Source organism: Cebus imitator, unplaced genomic scaffold (genome assembly GCF_001604975.1).
Source record: "Cebus imitator isolate Cc_AM_T3 unplaced genomic scaffold, Cebus_imitator-1.0 Scaffold77, whole genome shotgun sequence".
In the NCBI taxonomy this organism is placed as follows: Eukaryota; Metazoa; Chordata; class Mammalia; order Primates; family Cebidae; genus Cebus; species Cebus imitator.
The window spans coordinates 856,408-866,354 of record NW_016107392.1 but is presented as its reverse complement, the minus strand read 5'-3'; the positions used below and the strand labels follow the sequence as shown (position 1 = coordinate 866,354).

The 9,947-nt window shown below is 39.1% G+C and overlaps 1 protein-coding gene across 1 annotated transcript in view; it reads left to right on the top strand.

The window, feature by feature from the left end:
- The first annotated feature begins 2,798 nt into the window (after positions 1-2,798).
- Positions 2,799-9,947, top strand: part of TMEM140 (transmembrane protein 140) — an 18,570-nt gene continuing 11,421 nt past the window's right edge. Inside the window, exon 1 of the mRNA XM_017532616.2 lies at positions 2,799-3,389. The gene's annotated coding sequence lies outside the window, so the exon portion shown is untranslated. The remainder of the gene's footprint in view (positions 3,390-9,947) is intronic.

Sequence of the window (9,947 nt, the reverse complement as noted above, 5' to 3'; positions counted from 1 at the left end):
ACAAGAGGTTGAGGGTGCATCCAGCTGTGATCCTGCCACTGCACTCCAGCCTAGGAGACAGACCCTGTTTCAAAAGAGGCACACACACAAAAAAGAACAACAAAGAAATATTTTAGACCTCCAGTTAAAAATGGCAAACTGGATATACATTTGATTTTGCTTCCTCTTAAAACCACCAAAACAATTTATTTTTTAAGGCATAAAGCTGAAAGGATGACAAGAAAGGAGATCATTGTGCAGGCTAGGAAGCAGAAAAAATGTAAACTTCTCAACAAAACAAGAAAGCTAGATATAATGGGACAAAACCTTCAAAATTATAAAGGAAAATTATTTTTAACCTAAAATTTTATATTCAGACTAAATATCATATTTGAATAGGTCAAGTTAGAATGAAGATGTTTTCAGTTTTGTAGGTTCTCCAAAAATTATCTTCAGTGTACCTATTTCTCAGGAAGTTACTGGAGATTTACTTTCCCAGAACTGGACAAATTGAGAAAGAGAAATGCCTTTGATGCAGGAAGTAGGAGAACCACCCTAGGACAGACACAAAGGGAATCCCCAGCATGGTGACAATGTGAGAATCCGGGACAACAGCTGTCTGTGATGTCAAGCCAGACTGGGGCAGGTTGGAAGGCCCTGAAAAGGCTTTCTCAGAAAGATATAGAATACTTGATGCAGATACATTTATTCATAGAAGATTTGATAAAGATTTGAGGGTTGGATTAGTGTTAAGTAATAGAAAACCAAGCAAACAAACTTTATTAAAAAGGCAATTATCTTCAGAGAAGACCAAAAGTTATGCAGAATAAGAAAAGTAATCTTAATTTTCTACAGGGCTCCACTGCTGTAAATGGCGTTTACAGGCATACCTCAGAGATACATTACAGGTTCCATTCCAGACCGCGGCAATGAAGTAAGTATTACAGAAAACCAAATCACACGAATTTTTGGTTTCTTAGTGCATATAAAATTTATGTTTACACTACAAGGTGGCCTATTTAGTGCATAATACTGTTATGTCTAAGAAAACCTAATGGATATACCTTAATTTAGAAATACTCTGTTGCTAAATAATGCTAATGGTCATCTGAGACTTTAGCAACAAAGAAATACTTTGTTGCTAAATAATGCTAATGATCATCTGAGCCACAACATAAGGCCTAACATTCAGCCTATCTGCTTTCACAATGTCTTCCTCTCTAAGCTTAGTCATTTCTAGCTTTCAAATTTAAATGAAAGACATGTGATGTGACTCTTCCTTTCACTTAAACACTTACAAGCCACTGTAGGGACGTTAATGGGCCTCATTTCAATATTATTGTGTCTCGGGAATAGGGAGACCCAACGTGAGAGAGAGAAATGGAGTAATGTCTGGTTGGTAGAGCAGTCAGAACACATGATTGGCAATTAAGTTCACTGTCATACAGTGCGGTTCATGGCACCCCAAAACAATCACACTAGTAACATCAAAAATCACCATAACCAACGTTATAATAATGAAAAAGTTTGAAATGTTGCAAAAGTTACCAAAATGTGGCACAGGGACATGAAGTGACACAGGAACATGAAGTGAGCAATGGCTATTGAAACAATGGTGCCAATAGACTTGCTCAATGCAGGGATGCCACGGATCCTCAACTTATAAAGGATGCAGGATCCATAAAGAAAGAGATGTACAATAAAATAAAGTGTACCTGTGCAAAGTAAACACTGAATATTGATTTAAATGAAACTATAACCAGTTTTGATAGAGGAGGAAGACAGGAAGCATACTTCAGCAACACATAGTTGGGAAGAAGAAAGCTAAATCTTCACCTTCTATGGTTGGGAGTCAGTAGATTATGCTTGAAACTGAAAAATCAACAAGTACCAATCCAAGCATGTTATTTAGAGAACTGTTAAATGCCTAAAGAATGAGCACAGGTGAAAGTGACTGCCTCTGAATAAGAAGAAAGGGAGAGTGTGGGACTGACAATTTTCATAACAAATTTTGAAAAGCTGACTCTTTGAAAACTGGGTACATGATAACCTTGAATAAATTTCATAAATATAAACATGTTTCTATGTCTTCTATATCACTTCACTTTACTCAGCAGTATTCAGTTTTCAGAGTAACTAGTTTATATTAATATCAAAAAGTTAATTTTCTCGGTCTTAAAGGCATTAATATGGAGGCTAGACAAAATATACAGAAATTCCACTTTTAATAATAATAGCTACCATTACTATATTTCCAGTGCTGTACTAAGCACTTATATTACCTCCAATCCCCAGAGCAGCCATGCAAAGTAGCTACTGTTTCCATTTGACAGATAAGAAATTGATGCTCAGAGAGATTAAATAATTTGCTAGTATGTAGCAGAACTCTCTGATCTCAAAGCCTCTGTTCTTCCTCCTGGTTCGCATCGCTTCTTTCTAGAGTATGAGCTCAAAAGAACTAGGGGAAGGGGGAGGGCAATGTAGCAGTTCACAAAACTCCTTTGGGGGAAGGGCAGGGAAGCAGAAGAGAAACACTGAAGGATTCAGCAATACCACTAGGTAGCGGTCTACTCATGTAACCAAGTTTAACACCCCCAGTCGAAATTTCCAGTTAGTCATGTGAGCAAGGGAAGCAATTTTTAAACTCTAGCCAGGAGCCCCAATGCTTACAAAAATAAAAGCTTTGTTCTGCTCTTATTTTGAAATAAAATAGATGTTCCAGCTGCTCCAACATGGGCCTAAACACCCTAGTGAGAATGCTGAGGACACAAAGTTTTGTGTCCAGAGAAGCCCAGTCACCATTATAAAACTGATCTCTGAAAGGGTTGGGGGGACAGATGGCATAGCTGCTTTCTAAGAGAATGAGTAGGAGGTGACCTGGGTCTGACTGCCGCACTGACTGGGAGCTAGGACCATGTGATCCTGAGGAGTTTCTTCTGAACAAAATTCTGGGTTGTGTTTATCTTGCAGTTTAAATCACTGGGAGCTTCGAGAGTTCTTTGGCTACTTCCCTTTCTGGAATCATTGTGTAATATAATCAAGACATTTACCTGGCTCTTTAAATCAGTTGTGGGTAAAGAATTCATGATGATGGACAATAAAAAGTTGTTTACATACCTCATTTCTGAAAAGTCATGGGCCACTGGCAAGTTAAGAAACGAAAGTGAAATCAGCTGATAGTGACATCAGTCAGAACAAATGTACCAAAGTTCAGAGAGCTGTTTACTAGGCACGACAGCGAATGTAAGGGGGCACCAGCTCAGGACTGCATCTGCTGCCGTTTCGCTTCCACTCCTCCTTTCTGGAGTCGGACATTAGAAAGCCAGGGAGAAGGAAGATTCAAACAACCAACCCTGCTTTCCTGCTCCTCCTTTTCATGAGTGCTCCTGTGGGCTCTGCACCTCCTTTCTGTAAGTATCGATCCTGCAAGCATCACAGCTTACCCAGACATCCACTACCTTGTAAGACAATTTTGTTATCTTCTTAGATGTTTCTCATTCTGGCAATCCGCATAGGGGAACTCACTGGTTGTTCAGTGTCTGTGACCTTCCCTCCCTCACGTCTGTAAACTCGACCCACCTTTACTCTCTGTTCTCCTTCCTTCCATTCCTCAGCATCAACCTATGTAGCTCTGGCCTCACAGATGATGAAAGTAAGGCCAGTGTTAACTGGTTAGAAGGATGCAGGGCTGACTGTGCACAGCGGGGTCTTGCACGCAGCGTGCACAAGGACATGGCTGTGGCTTGTGCTATACACTGTTCATCAGAAACAGGCAAACAAAAGCAGGTCACTGACCAGCACTAACTAAACCACTGTTCAAAGGTAGTTGTGAAAACACCATAAAACCTTAAGATACACACTGAAGATTAATAAAGACAGAAAGACTTGTGTTCTTGCCTCAAAGAACAGGACCTAAGGGATGTTTAGACCCTTTGTTAGTTATTAGACCAGATCGCTTCTCATGCCCCAGTGGAAATCCATGGTGGTATTTTAGTTCTCTTGGTGCCTATTTTAAGAAATTCTTTTTTAATGTGGGCTTAGTTTCTATAATAACTTCCACTATGTTTCTTCACCTATAAAAATCAAAGTCTCCTTTGAGACAGGAAAAAGACGCATATTTCCTCTTTTCTTCCCTCATGGTAGCTGAAGACCATTTTTCAATATCATCTTCCCATACCCCATTCCCCAAAATCTCAGGTCTGAGACTCGGTCTATGAGAAATTCTTTCAATCTTTCACATATTCCTCTTTCTCAAATTTCTTTCCAGTTTAGTCCCTGCTTTATCTAATTACTAAGGTTGTTTTGATTGCCTGTTGTATAAATTTCTTTTTTTTTCATAAATGTAGCACATTAATTCTAAAAATACTTTAACACAAATAGGGAACAATTGCCTGTAATATCACCACCCAGAGCTACCACAGCTAACACGAACATTTTCAAATACTTCTTTAGACGCTTTCTCCTATGCATCTTTATATGGATGTAGTCACACTATGTAGAGTGATTTTATACCTGCTTTTTCTAAAAGATGCATAGTATTTTATCCTTGATATGTCAGAGTTCACTTCTAATACTGGACTTTCCAGCTGTTTGCCATTTTGTGCCAAAAGCAATGCTGTGCTGAATATTCCTATGTATAAATTATTTACTGCATTTCTGATTGCTATCTTAGGATAGATTTATAAAAGTGGGCCAAAGAGATATGACTATTTTTAGTTTGGCGTTCATTTGTTTGTTTGCTTGTTTGTTTCAAGATGGAGTCTCACTCTTGTTGCTCAGGCTAGAGTACACTGGCACGATCTCAGCTCACTGCAACCTCCACCTCTGGGTTCAAGTGATTCTCCTGCCCTAGCCTCCCGAGTAGCTGGGATTACAGGCACCCACCACCATACGTGGCTAATTTTTTGTATTTTTAGTAGAGACAGGGTTTCACCATGTTGGTCAGGCTTGTCTCGAACTCTTGACCTCAGGTGATTCACCTGCCTCAGCCTCCCAAAGTGCTGGGATTACAGGCATGAGCCACTGCACCCAGCCAGGGGTTTTTAATGTGTATTGCCAGTCTGCCTCCCTGAAAGTTTGTACAAATGTTCACATCCACCATCCTTGTGTGAGAACGCCAGTTTTACCACACTGTTGGTATCCTCGAGTGTTTTTTGCCTACAGCGTTGATAGGGAAACTCAGGTTATTTTACTTGGCGTATCTTTGATTATATTAGAAAAGTTACAGAGTTTTTTTCATGTTAGTTAACTACTTTGCATTCTGTTTGAATTCTCTCTTCATATTTGTCCATTTTTAATGAGGTTTAATGTTTGTTGACAGTTTGCATAAATATTTTAAACATTAAGTACATTAAATCATTTCATATTTGTGGTATATATTTTCCATGCTGACTTTTAATTATATTTATATTGTTTTTGGTGAATAGAAATCTAAATTTTAGAATAGTTACATCTGTGCAATTCTTTCAATATAGTTGCTATTTGCTTTTAAGTTCCAAATTTTATTTCTCACTCATAAATATATACTTTTTTCCAGAACGTTGATTTTTTATCTGTTTTTACCTTTTACTCTTAGATCCATGTGAAATTTATTTGGGTATGTGGAGTGAGATGAGGACCTAAAATCGTTTTGTTTCTCTTTTCTAGTTAGCTAATCAATTGCTTCAGCATTAATGAAGAACTCCTTTCAGGCCTCAAAACAAATGTCTCTTCTGCAGAGAGGCTTTCCCTGACCCTATAATCTAGAGTCATCACTTCCTCCTGCCAGTTTCTCTCCCTCACTCACCCTGTTTATTTTCTTCCCAAAGCTTTCCAAAAATTATAATTATCTTTTTAAAAATACATTTGGTGTTTGCCTTTCCAACCAGAATGCAAGCTCAATGAGAGCAGGCACCTGGTTTGTCCCGTGTGGCACTGATTCCCCAGGGCCTCTGATTCAGGGAGTCATCCAAAATGTGTCACTAACAGGGTCACAAGATAAAATGCTGACTCCATCAGCCAAAGTGGGTGGCAAATCGCCTTCATAATTGCAGAAGGGAGAGCTGGAGCAGGAAAACTAGCCACTGACAGCCCAAGCCAGTCACTAGTTTCTGGTACTACTGATTCTCAAATTCTGTTTGAATCTTGTGAATCTTAGCCACCCATAAACTGGACCATGGAGTCCTGCCAATAGAATCTATTTTTAAATCTTATAAGATTAGCTGGGTGTGGTAGCTGGCAGCAGGCTCCTATAATCCCGGCTACTTGGAAGCCTGGGGCAGGCAAATTCTTGAAACCAAGAGGCAGAGATTGCAGTGAGCCAAGATGGTGCCACTGCACTCCATCCTGGGTGACAAAGTGAGGCTCCATCTCAAACAAACAAATTTGGATGGGTCATTTGTAGACATTTCTCATTTTTAAGGATTTTCTTTTCCCACTAAACTTTTTATAATATTTGTTCCCACTTGGATTATCTGCTAGTGGGAGGTAATCAATAAAACAATTGTACAGATAGCAAGTTAATTAATATTAATAGAACCATTTAAACAGCTATCTCAATGGCTTCTCATCTGGGTGCCTGGACTTAACGCTTCTAACTTTATATTACAATCTCATGGTATAGTCCTATTTCTCTGATAAAGCTGTTTTATTTACATGGAATGATTAAGTATATCAACACATCACAGCATTCCATAAAAAGCTTGATGGTAGCGGATGGCTGTCCACATAAAACACTGTGAAATCCAGGAGCTGCCACCACCTACACACTGTTGAGAAACACTGCAGTAGCCCCGTTTAAAAAAAAAATTAGAACCTGGACTCATGTTTCTGCCAAAGGAAATATGACACATTTCCCTTTCTTCTTCCCTTTTTATTTTCGTGACAGCCGCACCCATGAACACACTGATCTTCAATGTGTTGTGCCAGAAATATTTTACCCAGGACTGGTAGCCTCCAACACCCTTGTTCTATGCCCTGGCAAGTTCTGTTGCCCCGGCTTTATTCTGCTAACATTTTCTTCCCAGTTCTCCTCTCTCCATTCAGGTGACACACCCAACCGTCTCTACATGATTCTCTGTCAATTCCTGTTTCTCCCCTGAGCTATTGCTTCAGCATCATGATCAGAGCAGACACACTGACCCAGCTCGTGCCAGGCCCCAATCCTCCTATATGTGAGTTAAATTTTTTCAGTCTCACAACAGCCCATGAGGAACGTGACAACTGACGCATCACAGATGAGGACGTGAGGCTCAGGCTGGCTACCTCACTAGCCCAAGGTCACATGACTAGTGAGTGACACAACAGTGACATGCTCCCAGGCCATTTGGCTCTTAAAGCCCATGCTCCTTTGACACACTGTGCCACCTCTCAACAGGACGGCGGCATCCGGCAGTCAACACCACCAAACAGAAATGAGGCCAGCTTCCTAGAGTTCATCTCTGGGAATGAACCCTGGCACTATTTGTCTTCCTAGAATTTCATCACTGTCAGGCTGGTAGCCTGGGCTTAACTTCTCTGAGCCTCAGTTTTCTCTGTATAATAATAACAATTTAAAGAATACTTACCGGGTAACGTAAGTGCCACACACATATAACTTCATTTCATTTCCATAACATCTATAAAATAAGTTATATAACTATAGCCATTTTACAGATCAGAAAACTAGGCAGAAGGATGTTAAGTAACTAAGGTCACATAGCTGCTGAATGGAAGAGCAGGGTCTCGAACCCAGCGGCCGTAGCTTCAAGGTCCATGCTCAGAACCAGTATTCCACGCCGTCTTCACTATATCAAATGGGAACAGTGATATTAATGTCCATACATGGGTGTTGTGAAGATTAATTGAGTTAATGCATGTAAAGGGCCAGGCACCCAGTTAGAGGTAGATCCTCACGGTGATTAGTAATGCAGCCTGATCGGCTACCATCCACTGGCTGTGCAAGCTTGGGCAAATTACTGACCCTCACTAGGCCTGTCTTCTTCTCTGGAAAATGAAGATGAAAAACAGTAACTCTACACATATGGTTGTAAGAAATTAATAAGATAATACTTGTTAAGTGCTTGGCACAGGGCCTGGCATATAGTAAATTCTCAAGAGATTTTGAGGTCTGTTTTCAATTATTAATAAGTTCTCGCTAAAATTAGATTCCTTCTCAGACCCCTTCCACTGATCAAAGAGTCCTATCAAAGCAAGTTCTCCCCTCCCTGGTCCCCTTTGGCTTTCTGAAATCATTAATGAAAAGAAAAACCCTAGGATTCTAATGGCTTACCTGTTTTTTCTTTTAATATTCTATTCTGCAAAATTTGCAAAGTGTATAATGTTTAACAGCAGCAAAATTAAAACATGTTAAGTTCCATGCGGCAGTCCTCAAGGCCATGATAGCAACTGTTGCTGATGGTGCCCTGTAGGGAAGGGGCTGCCAAACTATGCATCTGACAAAAGCCTAATATCCGGAATCTACAAGGAACACAAACAACTCAACAAGAAAAAACAACCCCATTAAAAAGTGGGCAAAGGACATATGGAAACACATGAAAAAATGCTCAACATCACTGATCATCAGAGAAGTGCAAATTAAAACCACAATGAGATACCATCTTATACCAGTCAAAATGGCCGTTATTAAGAAGTCCAAAAACAACAGATGTTGACAGAGATATGGAGGAAAGGGAATGCTCATACATTGTTGGTAGCAATGTAAATTAACACAACCTTTAGGGAAAACAGTATGGTGATTTCTCAAAGAACTGAAAATAGAACTACCATGCAATCCAGCAACCCAGAGTATCACATTTATTGATTTGCATATGTTGAACCATCCTTGCATCCCTGTGATAAATCCTATGTGATCATAGTGTATTACCTTTTGACGTGCTGTTGGATTTGATTTGCTAGTATTTTGTTGAGGATTTTTGCATCTACATTCATCAGAGATATTGGTCTGTGTTTTTGTTTTTTGTTGTATCCTTGTCTGGTTTTTGTTATCAGGGTGATATTGGCCTCAGAGAATGAGTTGGGGAGAATTAATTCCTTCTTGATTTTTCTAATAGTTTTAGGATTATTGGTATTAGTTTTTCTTTGTATGGTAGAATTTGGTTGTGAATACATCTAGTCTTAAGCTTTTTTGGGAGATTTTTTATTATTGATTCAATCTCACTACTCATTATTGGTCAGCTTAGAAGTTCTATTTCTTCCTGGTTCAATGTTAGGGGATTTTGTGTTTCCAGGGATTTATCCATTTCCTCTAGTTTTTTGAGTTTGTGAACACATAGTTGTTCATAATAGTCCTTGATGATCTTTTGTATTTCTGTGGTATCAGTTGTCTGCTATAAATGTCTCCTTTTTCATTTCTGATTGTGTTTATTTGGATCTTCTCTCTTCTTGGTTAATCTAGCTAGTGGTTTATCAATTTTATTTATCTTTTCAAATAATCAGCTTTTAGTTTTATTGATCCAAAGAACCAACTTTTAGCTTCATTAATCCTTTGTAAATTTTTTGCCTCTATGTCATTTAGTTCTGCTCTGATCTTTATTTCTTTTCTGCTAACTTTGGATTTGGTTTGTTCTTCTTTTTCTAATTCCTTGAGGTGCAATGTTAGGTTGTTAATCTGTGATCTTTCTACTTTTTCAATGTAGGCATTTAATGCTACAAACTTCCCTCTTAGCACTGTTTTTGCTGTAAGCTGCAGGATTTAGTACAATGTGTTTTTTCATTTATTTCAAAGATATTTTTAATTTCTGTCTTAATTTCTCCATTGACCCAGTAATTAATTGTTCAGGAGTGTGCTGTTTAATTTCCATGTATCTGTATAGTTTCCAAAGTTCCTCTTGGTATTGATTTCTAGTTTTATTCCACTGTGGTCTGAGAAGATACTTGATTTAATTTCAATTTTTTAAAAAGTCTGGGCTGGGCGCGGTGGCTCAAGCCTGTAATCCCAGCACTTTGGGAGGCCGAGGCGGGTGGATCACGAGGTCAAGAGATCGAGACCA